Below are 23,258 nucleotides of genomic sequence, written 5' to 3'. Positions count from 1 at the left end.
GCCCAATTTCATATGTATAATGTTTCATTAAATCCATTTTTTGAGGAAATATAAGAAACAATTTTTTGTTTTTTCTATAGAATCACCATAGTTTAGTCTTTATGTTCCTAATTGTTCTTTTTTCTTTTCTTTCTTTAGAGAAAGCTCCATTTAAAAAAACAATCTTATAGCATGTTTGTAGTAGTGAAGTGTGGAAAACAATATGTGGCTAATGGTACAAAATTCACACTACAACATAGATCTTGTGAAGTAATGTAAATGACCTTTTATTTATGGGTTCCATTCATTTCTTCTTTATGGAGTGACATGCTATTAGAAATTGGGTTCTTCATCCTTATGGCTCTTCATGCTTGGATTTTTAGACTTGTACTCCTTCCCCATTTCAACATCTAGAAAGTTCTGAGAAAATATAACCATGTGTTTTCTCATTGAATGAGAAGGATCTCCTAAATCAAGATGTCCTCCCCATGATACAATTGATTCAACCTCCCTACAATACTTTCTTAATCAAATTTTTAAAAATTGCAAAAAAATCTTTAACATAGTTTTTCATTTAATCAATAGCCATTTCTCAAAGTTGTTGATATGAATAATGACACTGAAATGGATAAACTGATAACTGATTCTCTACAGCCCTATAGAGGTAGTGACCATCAGGCTTGATTTCATATAATGACAACCCAAGTGGATGAAGTTTCTACTACAACCATTCAGTTTCCATCACATGGTCATTGATTGTGTTGCCCTATTCCTCTTGATTTCTTTGTTCAGATTATGCCTCCTGTTGTGCTATCTTTTCATGCCTCTTTACACTCTTATTTGCCTTCTATGAATGTCCCATTCTTGTCATTTTACACCTGCCACAATCTTTACAAAGTTATCAAGATCATTAGAGTCCTTTCTTGTGTAGCCTAAAAATGAAATCTCTTTTGCATGTTGAGATTTCATCATAGCATCTAATTCATATTCCACTTGTTTTATCTTTGTTTTTTGTTCTACCTTGCTATCCTTAGCTACTTCTTTCTTTAGAGCTACTTCCTTATTTTAAAGCTCTTTGCTTTCATACTTGTAGTCAAACCATTAACATCTAATGCCAATCCATAACACTAAGATGTTGGTTCTTAATCAACATATAGGACATAGAAGGATGCAAAACAACCGTATTTATGGTTCTGTTGTATAAAGTAATGGAGTGTGTGTTCATACACACACACATGGGTATAACACAAATGTCTCAAGGAAGGGAAGTCCTGCTCCATCTAGAGGAAAGGACTGATAGAATTTAAATATCATATTGTGCAATAACAAGCTTAATAATAGTCAATAACTACATAACTAATATTACTATTAACTACAGTGGTCAAGTATTGGTGATTGAATGGTTAATAATCAACATGTCTATGTATTTAATTTGTTTTTCTTTATTAATGTTACTATTAACTATAGTAGCCAGCTACTGGTGATTGAATGGTCACTTAATAAACAATTGGCATATCTATGTATTTAAAAAAACAAATCTTCATCACAATTGAACTTCAAGTTCCAATATGGTATCTAAGCACCCAATTCTCCTACACTCTTTCGAGGAAATAGACTGTTGTGGAAAATTTGCAATATCAAGAAGCCATGGTTGTGTGGAGGAGTGTGTGAGTATCTTTGAAGAATCTCAAATTCTTCTATAGTTATCTGCAACATGTTATTTAGAAACTGAAATAAAGAAAGAAATTTTGAGTTCATGCTATAAAAATATACCATAGATGTTATGTACCCTCGGTCATCAGTGAAGAATAACACATGGAAATTTCTTATCTTTCAATTCCACTATTGTAAAGGCAATTAAGAAAATAAATGTTCAACATAAAATTCAAAGAAAATGAAAGCACTAAAAAATATAAAAGTTGACTTGTGGAAAAGGAATATGCTCACAAGGAAAGCATTGATTATGTAGAGACATTTGACAACACTTCAAGACTAAGACTATCGACATGGTTCAAGCATAGGCAACTCATTTTTTCTAGAAAGTACATCAAATAAATGTGAACAACACTTTCCAAATGGGGATCTCAAAGAGGAAATGTACATGACTTAACAAGAAGAGTTGATTAAAATAGGAGAAAAGAGTGTGCAAGATTTTAAAATCTCTTACAATTTGAAAAATGCTCATGATCTTGGCACATCAATATCATCAAGAATCTCCTAAAAAATGGATTAACTAGGAATCTATATGATCCTAAACTCAATCTCGAAATGGAAGTACAAACATAAAGAAGGCAACACTATTGGATTAACTAAGAATCTTTATTAAAGGGAGAATTATTATTGAAAGATGAATAAAGGTTCAAAAGAATTAATTGAAGGAATAAAGATTGCACAATGTTCACACTATAACAAGAAAGGGAATACAAAGGATAGATGTTGGGATTTAAATCCATGTAGTATTTGTGGTCTGAAGAGTCACTATGCAAAAAATTGTTGGAATAGAGAATCAAAGAGGGAATTAATGGCAGGTTGTATAAAAATGGATTGTGGATAGAGCTATGGATCAAATTGGCAGAAAATTGCAAGAATGATCAAATGTTTATTTAGGTACAAATGTTCAAGTGTAAGAAGGCAACAACATTGGGAAACAAATTAGAGAAAGGCATCAAAGAGGCAAAAGGATTCAATGTATGCAAGCTTGGATGTGGACATGAGAAATGGGCAAAGAAAAATAGATAATCATGGCACATTGAAATTCGTATGCGAAAACATTTGAGGTTGAAATTAGGGGGGAGTGTTGGATGTGTAATTTCCTCCTCAAATGAAATGTAAAAGCATAATAGAGGATTCTAGATATTCCGGTTAGATTACTGAATAGGGTTAGGTCAAATTAATATTTAGGTTTGTAAAGTTTTAGAAGTCATTTATGTTTAGATGGTTCTAGAAAAGTCTATTTGTCCTATGTTAGTTAATTTAGACATTTCTAGAAATAATCAAAGGCCTCTATAAAAGAGGTACAATGTAATATTTTTATCATTAGGAAATGAAATGATTTTATAATTTCTATTAGTGTGTGTATCATGTATTTTGTGATTAATTATCATTGTGGATCCAATCCATCCACCTCCATCAAGAAAGGGTTACTTTTCAAAACTTGACTTTTTTTTTATAAATATAGTGTCTGAAACACTCAAAAATCTCATACAATTATAATGACTATTATAATAATAATTTGTTGGAATGGACATAAGCTCATTTTAGGACACCAAATAGAAAATAGAAAACATATCCTAACTTCCTATTGCTATTCGAATAACCAAATGAACCCAAACTATTTTCTAAACATATAGATATTATTTTTATTTTTTCAAAAAATAAACAAAAATATTCTTCACAAAATTTAGTAGTACATACCCTCTTGGATCATAACTAAAGTCTGTTCTTGTTCCGTTGATTTAGTTGCAAGTGTCAGTTCAGCTAGCATAACAACTCAGTTTAGCTAGCATAACAAAAAACTTTACAAATTGATTGAAATAACAACTTTAACCTTTAATACCTATTCATCAACTTACATTCATATTAGTTGAATAGCCGATCAATTCATTTAAACTAACCTATAAGCCAAAATAGTGGCCGTATAGATTATCAAACAAAATAAAGGTGTAGTGCAGGTTCCAAATTTGGTGAGAAAGAAGACAGATTAACAAAAAAATATAAGGCAATGTATTTGGAAAGTAATTGCATGAATAATCTTTGTTCAAAAATATCTCAATTTAGGTTTGAACAAGTTGTTTGCAGCCCAAACATTTAGCCAGTTGTTGATTAAAACAAGAGGCAAGAGATCTATGAACAAATATAAATATCACAAGCACTTTTAAAAAGAGAAAGGAAAATGTAGACCTTAATTCTAAGGAGACGTTGGCATGTTTGTTGATGATTTTGAAATGTTATAAGAGTTACAAAAAGTATAAGTACCAAAAACCCACACATGAAGTAGGTTCATTGACATACAACAAAAATCATACTTGAAAACAAAACATACATTTATTTGACATCATTCATGAGGCATGGCAATTGAGTGAAGAAACAAATATTGAATGGCTTTTATCTTATTGAAGAGTTTTAGGGATTAAAAAATAACATCTTCAAATGATCTTTACACTCTTTTAGATGAGGATATTTTGTTAGGAAACTTGGATAAAACACTAGCAGTTATGTTGGTAATTTTTGTCAAATAAATTTAGACATATTATTAATTTTAAAGTTATCTTTGTAATAAATAGAACTATCTTTTTCATTATTATGCGTGTAGAGTTTGATAGATGCAATTCAAGACTTTTTTAAGATGAGAGGCTCACAATTTATCATTGTGTTCTAAACTTTTGCCTATAAATAAAATTATAGTAACTCAAAGTTGAGTAAATAAATATCAAGAACTAATGTCATTTAGAAGATGCAAAAAAAATATTATTGATTTAGGTTTGTAACACTAAGGAGTCTAGTTGTTTTTTCAAAGGTACAATTTCTTTGCCAAAGTGAAAATATGAAATGTATGGGCTGAAAAATTGAATCCAACTAAATAATTTTTTTAAAGCATACCTCAATTCAAAATCCACAAAATTATATATATATATAGACACACACACACAAATTCTCATGTGGGTGACCTAGAACACCAAAAAAGATGAGTGTTAAGGTTTTAGATTGTTCAAAGCTCCAACTTGTAATCTACAATTGGTTTAAATCAACAAATTGTAGAGTCAAACTTGCATCTTGTAGAGATCATAAGTCTATCATTATAGTTCATGGTGCCATTGTCGTTCACTACAAGGCATTAGTGTGGGCATGTTGTGGTGGATTTCTTGTTGTCTACCATCATCAGATTCATCATTGCAAGAGCCACTCTGGATTTCAAATCCACCATTAGAGTTGGGCCCATTTGGTCAGAGATCAAGGCCAAGGAAAGGAAATTTGGTAAGGGGAATCTATGATTGAGTTGAACTCCACTATTTGTAGAGGACCATAGAGATCTATAGATTCTAAGATTGCAATCCCTTCATTGTTGTGTCTTGAATTGTGATAGAGAAATATGGGGTGAACAAAGTGAGTTCAAAATTTGCCATTTGGAATCCCTCCATTTCTCCAGCTCAAATCTTCTGATGAAATTCCACAGTGCTAATATTGTTCTCTCATTGCTTTCACTAAAATTTTATGGTCATAGATTAGGGTTGGGAGCATTTGGGCAAAAATTTGGAGACAAGGAAAGAGAGGAGAGGTGAATTAGCAATGGACTATAGTATTTATCGACCACTAATTCATTTTCTCAAAAATCCAAATCATCTCATTCAAAGGAAGGAAATTGAAAAAGTCACACAAGAATGAATTCTGATAAAACCAAGCAATTGACTAAAAAAGTTTCCAACTAGGAAATAAATTGAATCTGTTAGGATGAATTTAAAAAATGTAACATTGATATCCTACAACTAGAAGACTAAGAGGAAACCCCAAACCGGTTTAACACTTCATAAAATGCATATGATCCCCTAATAAACTTGTGCTACCAGTGTTTTAAAAATACTATGACTTAACCTTATTGATAAATGACATTTATCTTCACCAAACCCAATTCAAATTAAAAGAGCATTGAAACAAGATTACTGTGAGCCCTAACATAACAACTCAATCAAAGATGACCATAATTGGCAATAACAAAAGACTTAGAGATGTGTCTATTGGTAGAGTCAATGCACTCTATAGTGTCATTCATTTGGTGGAAAGAGAATACCTTGAAATGGGCTCCTACTCATCCCCATCATGCTAGTGCAGAGCATGAGAAGTTCTTCATCATCTTTGGTGTTAAGATCAATTAGGATTAATGTCAATATTTTTTGAGTGCTCTAACAAAATGTAGGAAAATTATATTTTAAATTTTAAAAAATAATAATCAACTATAATGTTTTTATTCATAAACTTTTAGTTCTTTGCCTAATTGGCTACTTGATTGGTCAAATAGAAAAATATGCACCTAAGTATCCTACAGTTCCTAATATGTATGTCAAAATTTGTCTATTTTTTGAGTGAACCTCCATAGGTGAGTGAAGAGATTAAAGACAATCTTTCAAATTTTCCAAATTTACGGATCTCTCTATAGAACTTATAGAATGTGAGGTGATCGAAAGTGCCATTTATAAATGTTTGTTGAGATCCACCACTAAGGTCCCCCAATAGCCACTCAGCCAAAAAAAAGTACCTTTTGCACAAATTGACCAATTAGCAATCAAGAAAAACTAAAAAATGTACATCTATTATCTACTAATAGTATATGTGCAATCATTTTTTGGGGCTTTTTAAATTTTATTTTGAAGGATCAATATGATTTTCAAACATTGATTTGCCTCAACTTTGAGGAGTTCAAGTTTGAAATTATGAAGGTATTAGATATCCTTATATATTTATGTTAAGTAGGGTTTGAAATTGTTGAAGGTACAATAAATCATCTTATATTTAAAAAAGAGGAAATTAAAAAGAAATCAAAATGCTTTGGGTTGATGCAAGTAATAAAAGATTTGATCTAGGTAGATCTAGAAGGCCTAAAATTTTCACAGTCTTAGAATCTCACAGAATCAACATCAATGACTAGAGCTTGTTGATACGGTCTTGATGCATTTTGAATCGCGTCAAAAGGAAGTCATGGTGAAAAGTTATGCTTGGTCAATGTTCGGGGGCAAATTGGTGAATGATAGGTTGACTTATAAAAAAGAGGTGAAATTTGATCGTCTCAAAAGTGATCAACAATGGGTTTCAAATTAAAGAGTCCGTCAAGAGCTTTCCAACAACGTTTGTTTCATTGAAAATAGAGGTCGTATGAGAAAGTTATGACAACTTGAAGTTTGCAAGACAGAAGGCAATTTTGATGACATCATAAATCTAGTCACCATGCACGCACACGTGCGCGCACACACACACACACACACACACACACACTTACTACTACACCATTTTTTATTAGAAATAAAATGGTGAACATTTATTTTATTTCACAAAATCCATTTTTGTGGGATCCCAAAAAATTATGGGATTTGAAAGAAAATCTCCTCAAAATTAGAAAACAAACAAAATTTAAACAAATAATTAAAACAATATCATAAACTTATCCATCCAAAAGGGATTTGTTTATTAGTACTTGCCTGTAGGCTAAATACTATTGTGATACTTTTTGAATTTTATACTCTAATGAGTGATTTTTTTTTTTTTTGTTTCTACGTGTTCGAATTAATCATTCTTTAAATTTCTTCATCAAACTATTACATTGCATATTATAGATGCAAGATTTTTAACTTTGCAATTTTTAGAAAATATTTTTCTACAATTTGATTGGGTGAACTCATTACCTCTTATATCGGCCCAAATTTTAAAACTAAAACTTTTTAAGACTAATTTTTAATTAAGCTAATGTGATTAATATTTGTTTAATAATTTTTTGAGTGTAAGTAAGTTGATTTATATTTTTTTATAATATATTTTTGTCATTCAAAAATACTAGAAACAAAATTTATTTATATTATATAATTATTTAAGAAATATTATTTTATATTATTATTATGAAAATATTACTATTTATATATTATAATTAATTTATAATATATCAATAATTATATTAATTAATAATTTTTTAAAACATATTATTGGAGAGTTTCTAGAGAGAAATTTTGTAAAGGGAGGGATAATTTTTACTTGTGAGAGAATTTGTAAGCATGAAGGCATTGTGTATTGTCTTCAAGTGCATAGGAGAGATTGTGAATGTTCAAAGCTTGGAATTTGTAACAAAGCAAATTTTGCTTAGCAAATTTAATAAAGCGGTTGCCAAATTGAGAAGCAGACTCGGAGACGTAGTGTTGCTAGGGCGAACTCTGTTATCAAAGTATTTGCATTTTTCTCTCTCTTGTCTCTCAACTCTTTCATTTTAATATTCTCCCTCGTTGATGTTATTAAACACAATTATTTTAAGTGTTTAAGCTTTAGTCTTCTTGTAATTTCAATGGTTTAAAGTACATACCACACAATTATTTCCTGGATTAGGGACTAAATTTGTACTTTGGATTAAGTTAATAAAAAATGTAAATCCTAGTTTACAGATCAAATTGGTATCAGAGCCTATTTTGCAAAGAAAATTACAGGTGGTGAATGTTGACTAGGTTGAAGTTAAAACAAGAAGAAGGCGAACTTGTAGAGTTCAATCCAGAGATTGGGAAAAGAAGAATTTTTACATGAGTCATGGCATCTGGACAAAATCATCCTAAGTTCAATGTAGAAGCCTTTGAGTGAGTTTTTTTGGAATTGAAGGCTTTGGTGGACATTCTTCTTCAAGAAAGGAAAAAGGGACAGTTGAGAAAGGCAGACAAGATGAGGAAGAAGGAAGACGCTAAATCTTCATCAAAAGATGACAAAGGCAAAGGAGTCAAAGGTTGTAGCAAACCTCCTGAACCTTCATCCCCATCTTCTTCATCTTCTTCCTCCTCCTCTTCTTCTTCTACGTTGTTTACTTCTTCTAAAAAGAACCAACATGTGAAGACACCTTTCCTAAAACTTGATGTGAAGTTTGATTTGCTTGTATATAGTGGCGAATTAGATGTAGAGAAACTAGATAACTAACTTATGCAGATTGAAGTGTACTATAGGGTTCAAAATATTTTGTATGATTCTTCTAGAATCCAGCTAGCTACTCTCATAATGGGAGGTACTGCATTAGTTTGGTGGGAGAGTAAGATCCAAGATGATCTTGCTACACACGGTAAAATCATTCATCTTGGTATGAATTTACTTCTACTTTGAAGAAATAGTTTTATCCTTTGGGTCATATGCAACAAGCCATTATGGATTGGCAAAATCTTAGGCAAGGTAAAGGGTAATATGTGCAAGAGTAAGGTGTTTAGAAAGAAGGTTTTAACTGTTGGAATTCCTCTTTATACACAAGATACTTTGTTAAATTAAATAGGTGGAATGCATTCATATTTAAAACATACAATATTGATGTTTAGTCCTTCTAACTTTGATGAAGTGTGTGTTCAAGCAACCCATATTAATGTAGGTGGAGGAAACACAAGTTTCAGTTCAAAGAAGAAATGTTTTCCTCCTAAAGGACATGAGAAGGGAAAGAAAACAACCATAGTGAAGAAAGAGGAAGGTGAAAAGCCTACTTGTTCACATTGTTAGAAGAAAGGGCATACAGATGCAAAGTGTTGGAAACTGCATCCTGAATTGAAACCAAAGTGGTCTAAGAAGGATCACAAAGGAAAGAAAAAGACTACAATTGTTGTTTAGGATCTTGGATCCTTTTTTGATGATGAAACAAAAATATCAATTGTGGGTTTGAAAGCTTTTGTTGATTCTACCACTAATGTTTCATATTCTACTTCCAAAATTCATCATGTTTTTGAAGATAGTAAAAGGTGTGAACTTTTTCACATAAGAGTGATTTCTAAGAACACTAAAATCAACACATTGATAGATAGTGGGTCCCAAGTTAATTTGATTTTAGAAGAAGTTATTAAATAGTTGGGATTAGAGACTAAGCCATACAAGAGGCCTTATCCTTTAGGTTGGGTGTGCAATGATAACAGATCGTGAATAACTAAGCAATGTAGGTTAAGATTTGCAATTACATCCAAGTACATAGATGAGGTTGATTTTGATGTGGTTCCACTTGACAAATGTGGGATTGTGTTGGGTAGCCCATACTTATATGATAGAAAAGCTATCTTCTACATGGAGCATAACAAGTGCCATTTATTTAAGGATGGAATTGAATACATTATAAGAGCTCATCGCATGAAGAATGAAGGATCAATCATAAATACAGGGCAAATGATTGTAAATGCAAGCAGTAGATTGACTCTCATGACTTCCACAATAAGTGAGGATCAGGTGCAAGCATAATCAAATCTTCAACCAATGATGGTAAAATAGGGCTTGGATGATTCATTTTCTAATGGTGTTCTTGTGTAGGGGATATAGAGAGTTGGTACTTTTCCTTTTTCATCAGTTTATTCAGCGTTGTTGCTTCTTTTTTCCTACTAGTTGGTACTATGTGGGTGATGGATGCAACAATGAATCTTGGTGGATGTATGGTTAACTATGTCAATAATACTATCTCATTTTTAATTATGTTTGTGATGATTCAAATATTCAGATTCTGGCATGTTGTACAAGTGATACTAGACAAGTGAGGCGAACATGCCCTCACTTCCAATCTATGTAAAAATAGACTTTTGGAGGTCCAAATATTCTTAGTGGGGTGGAATGGTCCAGGTGGATCTAGAAGGCCTAAAATTTTCAGTCTTAGAATCTCACAGAATCAACATCAGTGACTAGAGCTTTTTGATACGGTCTTGATGCATTTTGAATCGCATTGAAAGGAGGTCATAGTGAAAAGTTATGCTTGGTCAAAATTTGAGGCAAATTGGTGAATGAGAGGTTGACTTATAAAAAAGATGTAAATTTTGATCATCTCAAAAGTGGTCAACAATGAGTTTCAAATTAAAGAGCTCATCAAGAGCTTTCCAATGACATTCATTTCATTGAAAATAGAGGTCGTATGAGAAAGTTATAACAACTTGAAGCTTGTAAGGGAAAAGGTAATTTTGATGACATCATAAATCTAGTCACCATGCTGATGTGGAAATACACACACACACACACACACACACACACACACACACACACACACACACACACACACACACACACACACACACACACACACACACACACACACACACACACACACACACACACTTCACACTACACCATTTTTTATTAGAAATAAAATAGTGGAAATTTACTTTATTTTAGAAAAATCCATTTCTATGGGATCCCAAAAAATTATGGGATTTGAAAGAAAATCTCCTCAAAATTAGAAAACAAACAAAATTTAAACAAATAATTAAAACAATATCCTAAACTTATCCGTCCAAAAAGGATTTGTTTATTTTATATGACTTATAATTTATAAGAGCCAAAAGGAGGTTCTCATATGGTTATATATTTGTTAATTTGTTATGGTAAAATGGGGAAATGGTTATTTGGTTTTAGACCAAATATGACTAATTTTTATGTATAAAAGGGGAGTTACTCTACTTTAGAAGACAATCAGAGTTTGGGAATGAATTAGTCCTTGGGAAAAAAATAGTATTGGAGAGTTTCTAGAGAGAAATTTTGTAAAGGGAGGAATAATTATTCCTTGTGAGAGAATTTGTAAGCATAAAGGCATTGTGTATTGTCTTCGAGTGCATAGGAGAGATTGTGAATGTTTGAAGCTTGGAATTTGTAACAAAGATAATTTTACTTGGCAAATTTAATAAAGCACTCCCCAAATTGAGAAACGGACCCAGAGATGTAGTCTTGCCAGGGCAAACTTTGTTATCAAAGTGTTTGCATTTTTCTCTCTCTTATTCTCTCAATTCTTTCATTTTAATATTCTCCCTCATTGATGTTATTAAACACATAAATGTTTTAAGTGTTTAAGCTTTGATCTTCTTGTAATTTCAATGGTTTAAAGTACATACTATGCAATTACTACCTGGATAAGGGACTAAATCTGTATTTTGGATTAAGTTATAAAAACTTGTAAATTCTAGTTTACATATCAAGATTGGACACGAAAATGTTGCTAAATACATGCTCATATCTCAAAACAACAATTGTCATTATCTTTGGATACTTCTACCTCCTCTAGAATACGACATAAGATAAGGAACTATGGTCCAAAAGGGGCAGAGCCTCTTAAATAATAAATACTCCTTAATAATATTATATAATATAGTAAAAAAATTATGAACTTTTTATATTATATAATTAAAATTATTAAAAAAATATTTAATATATGTTTGAGCTAATATGGTGATCAAAATTTCAATCACTAGTAATAACTTGTTCCAGCAAAGAAAAGAAGTCAAATTGGGCCAAAAGAAAGGGAGAAAAATGTTAATGTAACTCAAAACATTTACAAATTTGGGGGTACAACTTTTAATTTTCGCAATCTAAACCAAATATTTAGCCTGCTGGTAAACTATAACTTTGAAAAAATGCTTGAATTAAGTTTATTACAAAAGCTCTACTTTGACAGCGAGATTCGCAAGGCATATGAACAATTTCAAGAAGACAGAACACAAAGAAACAAACCCAAAAAATGTTAAACAATCCCAAATAGCAAAAATTTGCCCAAGGAAAATTGGTGATGGCTTGTTGCAAACAAAGATCACCTTCACAGGAGGGAAAGAAAGGACCTACAGTCTCCAACCATTAAAATAAGCAAAAAATTCAACCAAGTCTCTGCGGGAAGTCCAATATTTGTAGAAGGCTTTGAGAATTCTAACGAATAGTTAGTGTGGAAGGAGTATTTGAGTGTGTTTGTTAAAGATTTTGGAGGGGATTTTCAAAGTAGAGGATCACATGTCATTCTAGCAATGTGGTAGAGAATTTCGCTTCTATTTTTGTTGTGATCTTAGAATTTTTATGTTGAAATATTTTGGAAACAAACATGTAGCTCATTAAAGGATAGGCATGCTTCAAATATTTGATCAATTGCATATTATACCTTATATTTGCATAGCGTATAAGATAAAACTGTCTAATGGACATGTTATATTGAAAGAAAAGAGGAATGAGATAAACATATCCTATTTGACATATATTAACCAAAGTTGATCAGCGTACACCTCTGCGATTACCAGTGCAATTTCTGTCATTGCAATGTTCTTCTCCATAAGCAAGATCATATTTTTTGTAATTTGCAAAATTAATGAATAATAACAAATAGCAAACTAGACATGGATGGCCTATGAAGAAATTGACAAGTGTGGTAAATAGTCCAAAACATAGCTCACAAGCACTTTGTAATCATCCAGGGCATAAGTCACGTAATCCATCACAAGGACCTTGTAGAGAAAAAAGAGAAGTTTTGGAATTATTGCATCGATCCTCCTCCACATTCTATAGATTTAAGGTTTGCAGTAAAAAACATCAAATTCATTTGAGGCCCTAACTAGGCATGGTGATTTTGAACACAATATTACACAACAAGCGAATCACAATTAGTATATTAGTAATAAAAAGTTAGGGGCTCCCATTCAAGAGATATTAAAAAAATTGACAGAAAGGTTAGGGTTTCAACCAATGGAAATTTTTAATAAGAATAATAGAGAGAGATCTAAATTGGAAAAAACTAGGGCAACACACTCCAGTTCTCAATGACACATATTAAGGCAAGTAAACCTCAATTTTTTTTCTCAAAAAAGAGAGACAATTTTCCCAAATTAGGTAACACCTCTATTGGAAAAGGCTTTTTCCCTAATATCATTTTCTCCACTGAAAGATTAGACAAACAAATCTTTTTCTTTAACCAAAATTAATATGCAAGCCAAAATAGATTACCTCTATATTCCGAGCAGATAGGATTTCTATTTGAACCCATTGTGAGATCCCTCAATTTGTGTCAAGCAAATCTTCAAAAGAGTGAAAATTATAATCCCAAAACTCCCCATAAACCTTCTAGTTCATATATTCCCCCCATTGTAGGATTGGTAGCACCATGTCTCCTACTCATCCCCCTAATCAACCCGCGGCTCTCCAACCCTTGAATAATAAACTTGAAGAACAAATCTTGATTATTAACAATCAGTATAGCAAAGATCGCTAGCAGGAATGTAAGAATGTTGGTATTTTCACATTTTGGAATGGGCCAAGACAAGAGATCATCAATCTCATTAACTGGTTAAATGATTTCTGTAAAAATTAGATAAGTATATCTCACCATTCAAATAGATTGTTATATATACATTGCAGTGATGAATGTGCTAAAAAAGATTTCCTTTTTGTCTCTGATTGCTATTTTAAAGGATATATTGTTAAATTCTTTGAATGGATTCCAAGTTGTAAGAAAGAATAGTTAAACTTCCTTATACCAATCTGGATCTCCATTCAATCACTCCCTCCTGAACTTATCCATGTAGAGATTCTTAGGAAAATTGGATTTTCAATTGGGAATTTGATAGGAATAGATGCATCTTATAAATATTACAATAATGTCAAACTTTTTATCAACATTAAAAATAAAAATTAGGATTTGAATTCTATTAAGTTAATTTCAAATAACTCCATCTATAAATTGAAACATTATAGATTTGAAGGCAAAATCTTGAAAATAGTCTGATTAAATAACGAGAGAAAGATTGTATTTAAAAAATTTCAATCTACATCTAATCTTAAAGATACCTTCCCTACAATTTACATTAGAAATAAAAAAGAAAGCCAAGGGAAGAGAATAACTGTGATAGATCCTATAGTGTTGAGTAAGGTTACAATGGGAAAAGTAGTTACAGAAATGGAGGATGGAGAAATCAGATCAGAAAAAACTAAATCCACAACTGTAACTACAGGGATTAGTAAAATTCTCATACATATCTCCAAGGAAGATTAGAAGAGAGAAATAGAAACATTTCAAGATTCAAAAGAAAAAGAGTCTTAAAGAAAAGAAAAGAAAAAGGTTTTAAATCAAAATAACAATAAAGAAATCACTCAATTGTTAGATTTGGGAAAGTGTAAAGGCACTCATCTACAGATGGATCTATATCTTATCTGTGAAGATCAAAACTCCAATGAAATCAATAGTAGGATAGAAGGAATTACATAATATAATATGGCAAGGACAGTTAATAGCAGTAGGAGACTAAACAAAAAACAAAAGAAAATGCAGAAAGCTAAGAACATAAGAGCAATAAGATAGAAAGAAAAATTGTCAGTAAAGGACTCAAGATCTCAAGACAAAAAGCTCCCGATGGATAGCAATAAGAATCTTGAAGAAATAGAAAACAAAAGTCTTTTCTCTGATGATTCTCCAAAGTGAAGAAATGTTGAATGCATAAAAGAAATAATGGAAACTCCACTGCAAAAGATGGAAGAGCCAGTGAAGGAGAGCATAGACTCCAAAAAGGAGGAATTAAACAACATACCAAATTTTGGTAAACACCAATCGCAATACAAGAATCTCCTTTTTATAAGATGATTGAGGACAATGCAAGGGAGAAGGACCAAAGTAAGATAAAAGGAATTATTAGACAAGATTTTTAGGTCTTCCTGAATAAGGACTTATCAAAGAATGATGATATGGAAATGGTAATTTTAGATAAGGCAAAGAAAGAGAATTTGGAAATATAAACTAAGGAATTGATTCAAGTTTTTAACTTCAACAATATTGATAAAAGCAACGAATCACAAAAAGATGATTTAATGCAATGAGTTCTAAAAATAGGCAGAGACAACTACACCTTTGAAGATTTGAGAAGAGATATGTTAAGCATTGAGGAGGAAGATAAAATAAATAAAGGTCTATAGACAATCAAATCTATAAGAATAACAATACAAGGAGATGGTATTTATTTGAGTAGTACATGGAAGTCACCAGATTTAGCACATAATATATATACTGATAATCAGATAAGTCTTGCAGAATAGATAATGAAAGAATTAGTGAATGAAGAAAAAATTGAGAATGAAGAAATACAATCTGAAAGTGCTTTAAATGCTCAAGAGAACATAGAACATCTGGGTATTTTGATGAATCAAGAAGGGATAAATACCCCTAAATATGGCAGATTGAAAGTTAAAAGAGGAAGGAATTCTCTTAAATAATTTAGAGAAGTAGATGGGCAAGCAAAAGAATAGAAAAAGATCAATCAATTACTTAATATAGGGAAGGGGAAGAACCTTCCCAAGGCAGCATGAAGATCACTACCTGGAATGCTAGGGGCTTGAATGCACCTAGCAAGAAACAATTACTAAAACATAATGTAAAGCAATTTGATTATGAAATTATTATGTTACAAGAAAAAAAACTAAATATGGAAGAAGGATTTAAGCTAGAAAATAAATTATGTAGTTGGAACATCAAATTACATGAACCTAGAGGAGCCTCTAGGGGATTAAGAATGATTTGGAATCCTAGGAAAGTAACTCTAAATATACTAAAATCAAACTATTCATGGATGAGTAACATAATTAAAAGCATAAAGACTAACCTACAGCTAATTCTAATAAACATATATGGCCCGATACATAACATAGATCAAAAAATGCAATCGAAAGAAATAAGTCTATTTATTAATAATCACAACAATGAACTCATTCTTATAGGTGGAGATTTTAATACTATCATGAATATAGATGAAAAATTTGGAGGCATCTAGCAAATTTCCCAAGCATCTTTCGAATTTAAAAAATGGATAGACCTTAACAACCCTTTTGATATTCCTAATAATAATGGTAAGTTCACATGGAATAATAGAAGGAAAGACTTCTCCTTTACAGTTGAGAAACTAGATAGGTTCTTTCTCAAAGGAGAACTAAGTGGACTAGACTTAGATATTCAAGCCTCAATCTTATCTATATTAGGATCGGACCACTTTTTTGTTAGGATTGAATTTCTGGAACCTTCTAAACTTATAAGAAACCCCTTTAAATGTGAAAACATGTGGTTTTTAGACAAAATATTATTGAACTCATTAGAGAATGGTGGAATCAAGGAAAATTTAAAGGTTCCAAAATGTATATATTTGTCTTTAAGATGAAAAAGATTAAAGAAAATACACTTGAGTGGAATAAAAAACATTTCAACAATATATTTAAAGAAAAAATAGAGATCGAAGAAAGCTTAAAAAAATTAAACACAGAAGTAATTAAAGAAGGTTTGAATAATGAAAACTTCCTACTAGAAAAAGAACTTCTCGCTAGACAAGGAAATATCCTAGCAAAGGAAGAAGTCTTTTGGAGACAAAAGTCAAGAGAAAAATGGCTAGAAGAGGGAGGTTGTAATACAAAAAAATTTCATAATAGAAATTTATATAATAGAGCCAAAAGAAAAATTATTAAAATTAAAGACTCCTTTGGATCTATCACTGAAAACCCTAACAACATATCAAAGATTTTTGTAGATCATTTCAATAATTTACTAAAAAAAATTGAGAGTTCGAATATGATAGCTTAAGAAAAATGCTTGAAGTTATTCCAAAAGTAATTTCTATAAAAGATAATAAAGCATTAAACTCTCCTATATCTTTGGAAGAATTCATATTTGTGTTATTCAACATGAACCCTGATAGTTCTCCAGGTCTAGACAGATTCTAGGCTTTCTTCTTCCAAAAATGTTGGGATTTTATCATAATTAATCTTTGGAAAGCCATTGAAGCATCAAGAAATGGTTGGTCACTACTATCAAAAATTAATACTGCCTTTCTTACTTTAATACCCAAAAAAGATGATCCTAAAAACCTAGGAGATTTTAGACCCATAGCTCTTTGCAGCACCATTTATAAAATCATATCTGAAATTCTAGTTGATTGAATGAAAGTGTTTCTCCCTAAGCTTATTTCAGAAGAACAAATGGGTTTTGTACTAGGAAGATCAATTCTAGATGGGATACTCATTATATAAGAAACATTACACTTTGCAAATAAAAATAAAATGGCAAGCATGTTCATGAAACTAGATATTCATAAAGCATATGATATGGTTGACTGGAGGTTTTTATGCAAAACCTTAGAAGCATTTGGATTTTCTCACCAATGGATTAAGCTTATTTATCAATGCATTTCAACAACTAAAATCTCCATTCTTATTAATGGGAACCCTGAAGGCTTCTTTGATACATCAATGTAGGAGTTGATAAAATCCAACTCCACAACTTGCCAAAATCACCTACATGCAAATAGCTTGCTGAAGAAAAACCAAAGGAGCAAGAGCTTGAAGCAAACGATGCAAGAGAAAATATTTCACAATAGAAAAATGAAATTGCTATGTGAATGGATGAATTTACAATGAGAGAGAGACTGAATATAAAGGCCTCAAGGAGGCTTGTAGAACAAGCTAGAAAGTGGTAGAAGATAAGGTTGACAACTAAGCACACTTCCACAAAAAGTTGGAACATGCTAGAAGGGAACAAACTCCTGTGTTGTCAACAACTCATCACTACAACTACTAAATACTAAATATTAAATAAATGCATTAAACTAAGTAAGCTTAAGTAATAGAATAAATTATTATTAATTAATTAATTATTTACTCTAACACCCCCCCTTAAGTGCAACTTAGGAGAATGTCTTAAGCTCACAAAATTAAGAGAAAATGTAGAATGGGTCCCGACAACAAGGCCATATTAGGTACCCATGTACAATGCAAAGAAATGCAACGTCTAATAATGGGGAAAGAGGGAAAACCTCATGGGAAAAACCCTCCCCCCAAAAGAGGTAAGTACAAACATGCTAAAAAAATGAAGGAAGGAAGGCCTCAACAAGGCCCCCCAAGGACAACTTCTACTGAAAATGTTTCAAGAGACTCTCTCAAAACCATAAGTACAACCAGCACCCCCCCCCCCCATGAGAATAGACACCAAAGCCCCCCAAAATGATGGAGCTCCTATAGAAATGATTGAACCAATGAAACTCCAATGTGGAAGGAACAAGGGCACATAACGAACCCCTAAATGAGAGGGAAAACTAGAAGGCCTAGCTGATGCCCAAAGGAAAAAGCACAAGGATCCAGAAATGGAATCCCCAAGGCAGGTGTGATGACACTGTCATGAATGTCTGTTGTAGTATCTGCAACAAGTGCACTTGGAGTCTCAATGAATGAAGCTAGAGGATCAGGCAGAGTAGAAGAAGAATCTGGCAGAAGAGAAAAGCCCTCAACTAGATGTTGTGTGGAAGTCAAAATAGGGATCTTAGGAACAATACAAAGCTTCAAGTATCCTGACTGCACCACATGATGCTCCTGCAAAAGAGAAAAAGTGTGCTCTGAAAATGGAGATGGTGAAACAAAGTGCAAAAGGTGTAGAGACAAGTGGAAGGATCAATGGCCCCTGTAGCAATAAGACCTCCTGTTGCACGATCTCAAATGAAAATTGAATCGGCAGTGAACTCAACTGTCTTCCCTGATCCACTACATGTAATCTGAGAAATTGAGAGAAGGTTGGTAGACAAAGATGGAACATACAATACATCATTGAATATACCATCCTGGATGCTAACTGAACCTTTCTTGTAGACTAGTAGAGTAGTGTTATTCCCCATGTGAATATGAGGAATGGGAGAAGCCTCAAGAGTAGAGAAGACACTGTGAGAAGATGTCATATGGTGAGAAGCACTGAGTCCAATATCCAAGGAACCTATGAAGGAGATGCAATGGAGGATTGTAATGCATGACCCTTTCCAAGATTTGATGTAGATGGTGAAGATGTGAAAGAAGACTGAAAGGTAGACCCCTGTGAGGTAGAAGAGGATGGAGAAGAAACAATGTTCTTCTGAAGAAGAGCTTGCAAATCTGCAATTTTTTTCTCATAGCCATCAAATCTCTTCTAAAAATAATGTGCCTCACTCTTGAGAGTCTTTCTAACAATAGGAATAGGTAGGAGTCTCAGTCTTCTTTTTCTCCTTCTTCTTAGAAGATGATGAACCAGTAGAAGAGGGATCTGATATCTACTTCAACTTTTGCTCCTGTGTATCCTTGACAAGCAATGCCTGTGATTGTGAACCTAAAAGTGAATCCATCTAATTGATCTTGGACTGTTCACAAGTTAATTGATCATAAAGTATCTCAAATGAAGACATCCTATGTCTATCACCCAAGGCATCCATAGTGGAGTAGAAAGTAGAAGAGAAGATCTAATACTATCCCCTCAACTTTGAGAGTATCAAAAAGATACACTCATCATTTGTCTTGGTTTTCCCACATCCATGCAAAAGTGTATACAAAGATTTGAATTTCATCAAGAAGTCCTCAATGGTAGGAAAGTTGTTAGGTGTCAAAGAAGTCAACTCTGCATCAAGCTGAAGTGCCCGGAACTCATTCACTGTGCCAAACAAAGTCTAGAATTTGAGCTAATAAGCCTGTGGAGTGGTCAAACCATCCAAGTGAAATAGTAGACTATCTAAAATATTTAGTGCAATTAATCCCATGGCCTCATCCATTTTATTCTTGTGTTGAAGAACCTCAAAAGGGTGTGTAAGAATAGGTTGATTCTCATCTAGACATGACCATAAGCCCCTTGACATGAGAAACCTAGTCATTTGTGCCTTCCAAGTGTGATAGTTGTGTGGTATGAGACGGGTTACAGATGGATCTGCCATTGAGAGAGAAGAAGACAAAAGTAGAAGGGTCTATTTTGAAGTAAATTACAGAAAAGAAAATGCCCCCCCCCCCACAATGTATAAATTGGGCATTCTTTACTTAGTGCAATTACAATAGCTAATTTAGGGCCTATTTTGGAAAGTATTATTTTTGTCTATAGAACTTATAATCTAATTGCAAATCTAGAAAGTAGACAAAAAAATATACACTTAAAAAAAAAAAGAACCTGATTATGTGTCTAGATGAGCCCGTACTAAGCATTTGAACTGGCAAAAATTGAGAATTACGAGTTGCAGAAAAATTCAAGAATAAAGATCTCAAACCACCTGCACCAATGTGTAGATCACGAAATCCTACACCAAAACAAAAAAATTGCTCGAAAAAATGAGTTCGTATGAGGAAGATATTACTATTTGAAAATCGCCTCTATAGTTATTTTTTCTAAATCATCATCGTGACACCTCTAAAAAATAAAGAAAAAAGCCCAAAAAATGTCAAATCTGTTATGTCAAACCCTCTTTCTCTTTTTTTTCCAAATACTGAAAAATGCTCTTCCTCTTGATTGAAGAAAATATCACAAACAAACAAGGGTTTGTGTCTTTGAATTGCGGCTTTAAACAATCCTTCAAACAAGAAGCATCAGGGAGGCTTTGATACCATGTAGGAGTTGATAAAATCCAACTCCATAGCTTGCCAAGATCACCTACATGCAAATAGCTTGCTGAAGAGAAATCGAAGGAGCAAGAGCTTGAAGCAAACAATGCAAGAGAAAACAGGAAAATAAAATTGCTATGTGAATGGATGAATTTACAACGAGAGAGAGACTGAATATAAAAGCCTCAAGGAAGCTTGTAGAACAAGATGGAAAGTGGTAGAAGATAAGGTTGACAACTAAGCACACTTCCACAAAAAGTTGGAACATGTTAGAAGGGAACAAACTCCCATGTTGTAAACAACTCATCACTACAACTACTAAATACTAAATATTAAATAAATGCATTAACCTAAGTAAGATTAAGTAATAGAATAAATAATTAATTATTTACTCTAAAAATCAAGAGGTATAAGACAAGGAGATCCCTTATCTCCTTTCCTATACATTATCATGGTAGAAGTGTTCAATAGGACAATTTACCAAAGCACACTTTGAAGGCAAAATTAGGGGTATTACTATAACTAAAAATGTCTCTAATATAACCTGCGAACACTATACAAATGATACCATTTTACTAGGAGAAAGTACAATAAAAGAGACTCTAAACATCAAGATAATTATTCAACAATATATGGAAGCTTTAGGTCAAAGAGTGAATGCTGTAAAATCAGAAATATTCTTCATTAACACCAAATCTGAAATAGAAAGATAGATCTATAATATTATGAGATATAAAAGGGACGATTCCCCTATAAATACTTAGGAATAGAGTTAGAAAAAGGCAGTAAAACTAACAAAGGATGGCACAATATCCTTGATAGGAGGGATAAAAGGATAGGAGGCTAAAAAGATAAATGACTTACAAAAAAGGGTAAAGTTACTAAGATCAAAGTAGTTTTATCTACCCTCCCAACATACCCCCATTCCTGCTTACCTCTATCTAAAAGTATCAATAAGAAGCTTGAAGCAAAACTCAAAAGTTTTCTTTGGAATGACACTGACGAGCATAAAAAACTGGCTCTTATAAAATGGGAAAAATTATGTAAACCAAAGGAAGTAGGAGGCCTAGGTATCAAAAACTTAAGTTGGCAAAATGAAGCCTTAGGGGCTAAACTGGCATGGTGACTTTTTCTTGAAAGAGATAAAAATGGGCTAAAATTATGTATAACAAATACCTTAATGTAGTTGATTCCTACTCCTTGTTTAGAATGAGGATTCTTCCTAAAGGATCTGAAAGCTAGAATTTTATAGTTAAAAGTAGAGCCCTTATTAGTAAATATCTCATGTGGAATGTTGGTAATGGTGATGAAGTTCTCTTTTGGGAGGATTCATGGGATGATCGCTCCCCAGTTGATAGCATGGGGGTTCCATCCATCCTTAAAGAGCAATTAGTCAAACTCTAGGGGTGTAAGTGTTACATCCCAAATTTTGACCTAATTTAAAATATAGCTATTGAGGTTCACATGAAGTCAGTTGATAGTTAAATTGGTTATAATCCTATGAAATGATAAGATGATTAGTCGTTATAATTATTTATCACAAATTCATAAAATTGAAAGGGTGGTTAGCCGTTAAATGATTATTTATAACTTGTTATCATAATATGATTTAACTATGGAGAAATTCCTTGCAAGAAACACATCAAAGGGGTGGAAGCATTGTTAGAAAAGAATTAAGCATAGGAGCATCACCATTACTGGGTAGATGGGTTCAGGACCTAGTGACTTGAAACAAGATACATCTGTTAGATCCACATGAGTTATTTAAATAAATAATTTGAGAAACATAAAATGATTGAGTTAAGACATAAAACGTGCCTCAAAGGATTTTAAATGATCTTTGACTCTATTATTATAAAATATATGTATATACGTACATATAGATATAAAAATAAAATGACGCCATTATATTATAATAATTTAATAAAGTGATGTCACCCCATTATTATATTTACATGTACATATATAAATATAAGATATTAATAATATTCAAATTTTAATCTTCTAACTCTTTTTCCATCTTTTATTCTTATTTATAATTGATTAAACACATCATATTAAATGGACAAATAATCATTTAAGTTCAAAAACCAATAAGTCACATCTTTTCATATTTTATTTGAAGTGGTGAGTGAGAGGGGATATCTTTTTTTTTTAAACATCTGACTACCTTATTCAAGACCTGACTCCTTTTGAGCAACACAACAATAATCTTTTTTTCTTCTATTTATCATCATTGATTCTCTCCAGCGGTCTTCACCATTATGCATTTGGTATATGCTGTTGTCATGTATGATTAACATTTGGCATCAATAAAATATTAGGCTTGGAAAAAAATCAATATGCTTTGAGTTTGATTTTGGTTTCATGAGTCTCTTTAGTGGGTCTCACTATTATGATTGTCCACTGATGACCTCAACCATCTGGTTTGGCAGGCTCTATCACATCTC

The 23,258-nt window shown here is 32.3% G+C and overlaps 1 pseudogene; it reads right to left on the bottom strand.

The window, feature by feature from the left end:
• Positions 1-312: 312 nt before the first annotated feature.
• Positions 313-23,258, bottom strand: part of LOC149565454 (OVARIAN TUMOR DOMAIN-containing deubiquitinating enzyme 5-like) — a 35,735-nt pseudogene continuing 12,789 nt past the window's right edge.

Source organism: Cupressus sempervirens, chromosome 3 (assembly GCF_028749045.1).
Source record: "Cupressus sempervirens isolate cs-2001-9-10 chromosome 3, ASM2874904v1, whole genome shotgun sequence".
Classification (NCBI taxonomy): domain Eukaryota; kingdom Viridiplantae; phylum Streptophyta; class Pinopsida; order Cupressales; family Cupressaceae; genus Cupressus; species Cupressus sempervirens.
Note: the sequence above shows the minus strand (reverse complement) of the source record. Positions and strands in the feature narration are given on the sequence as shown.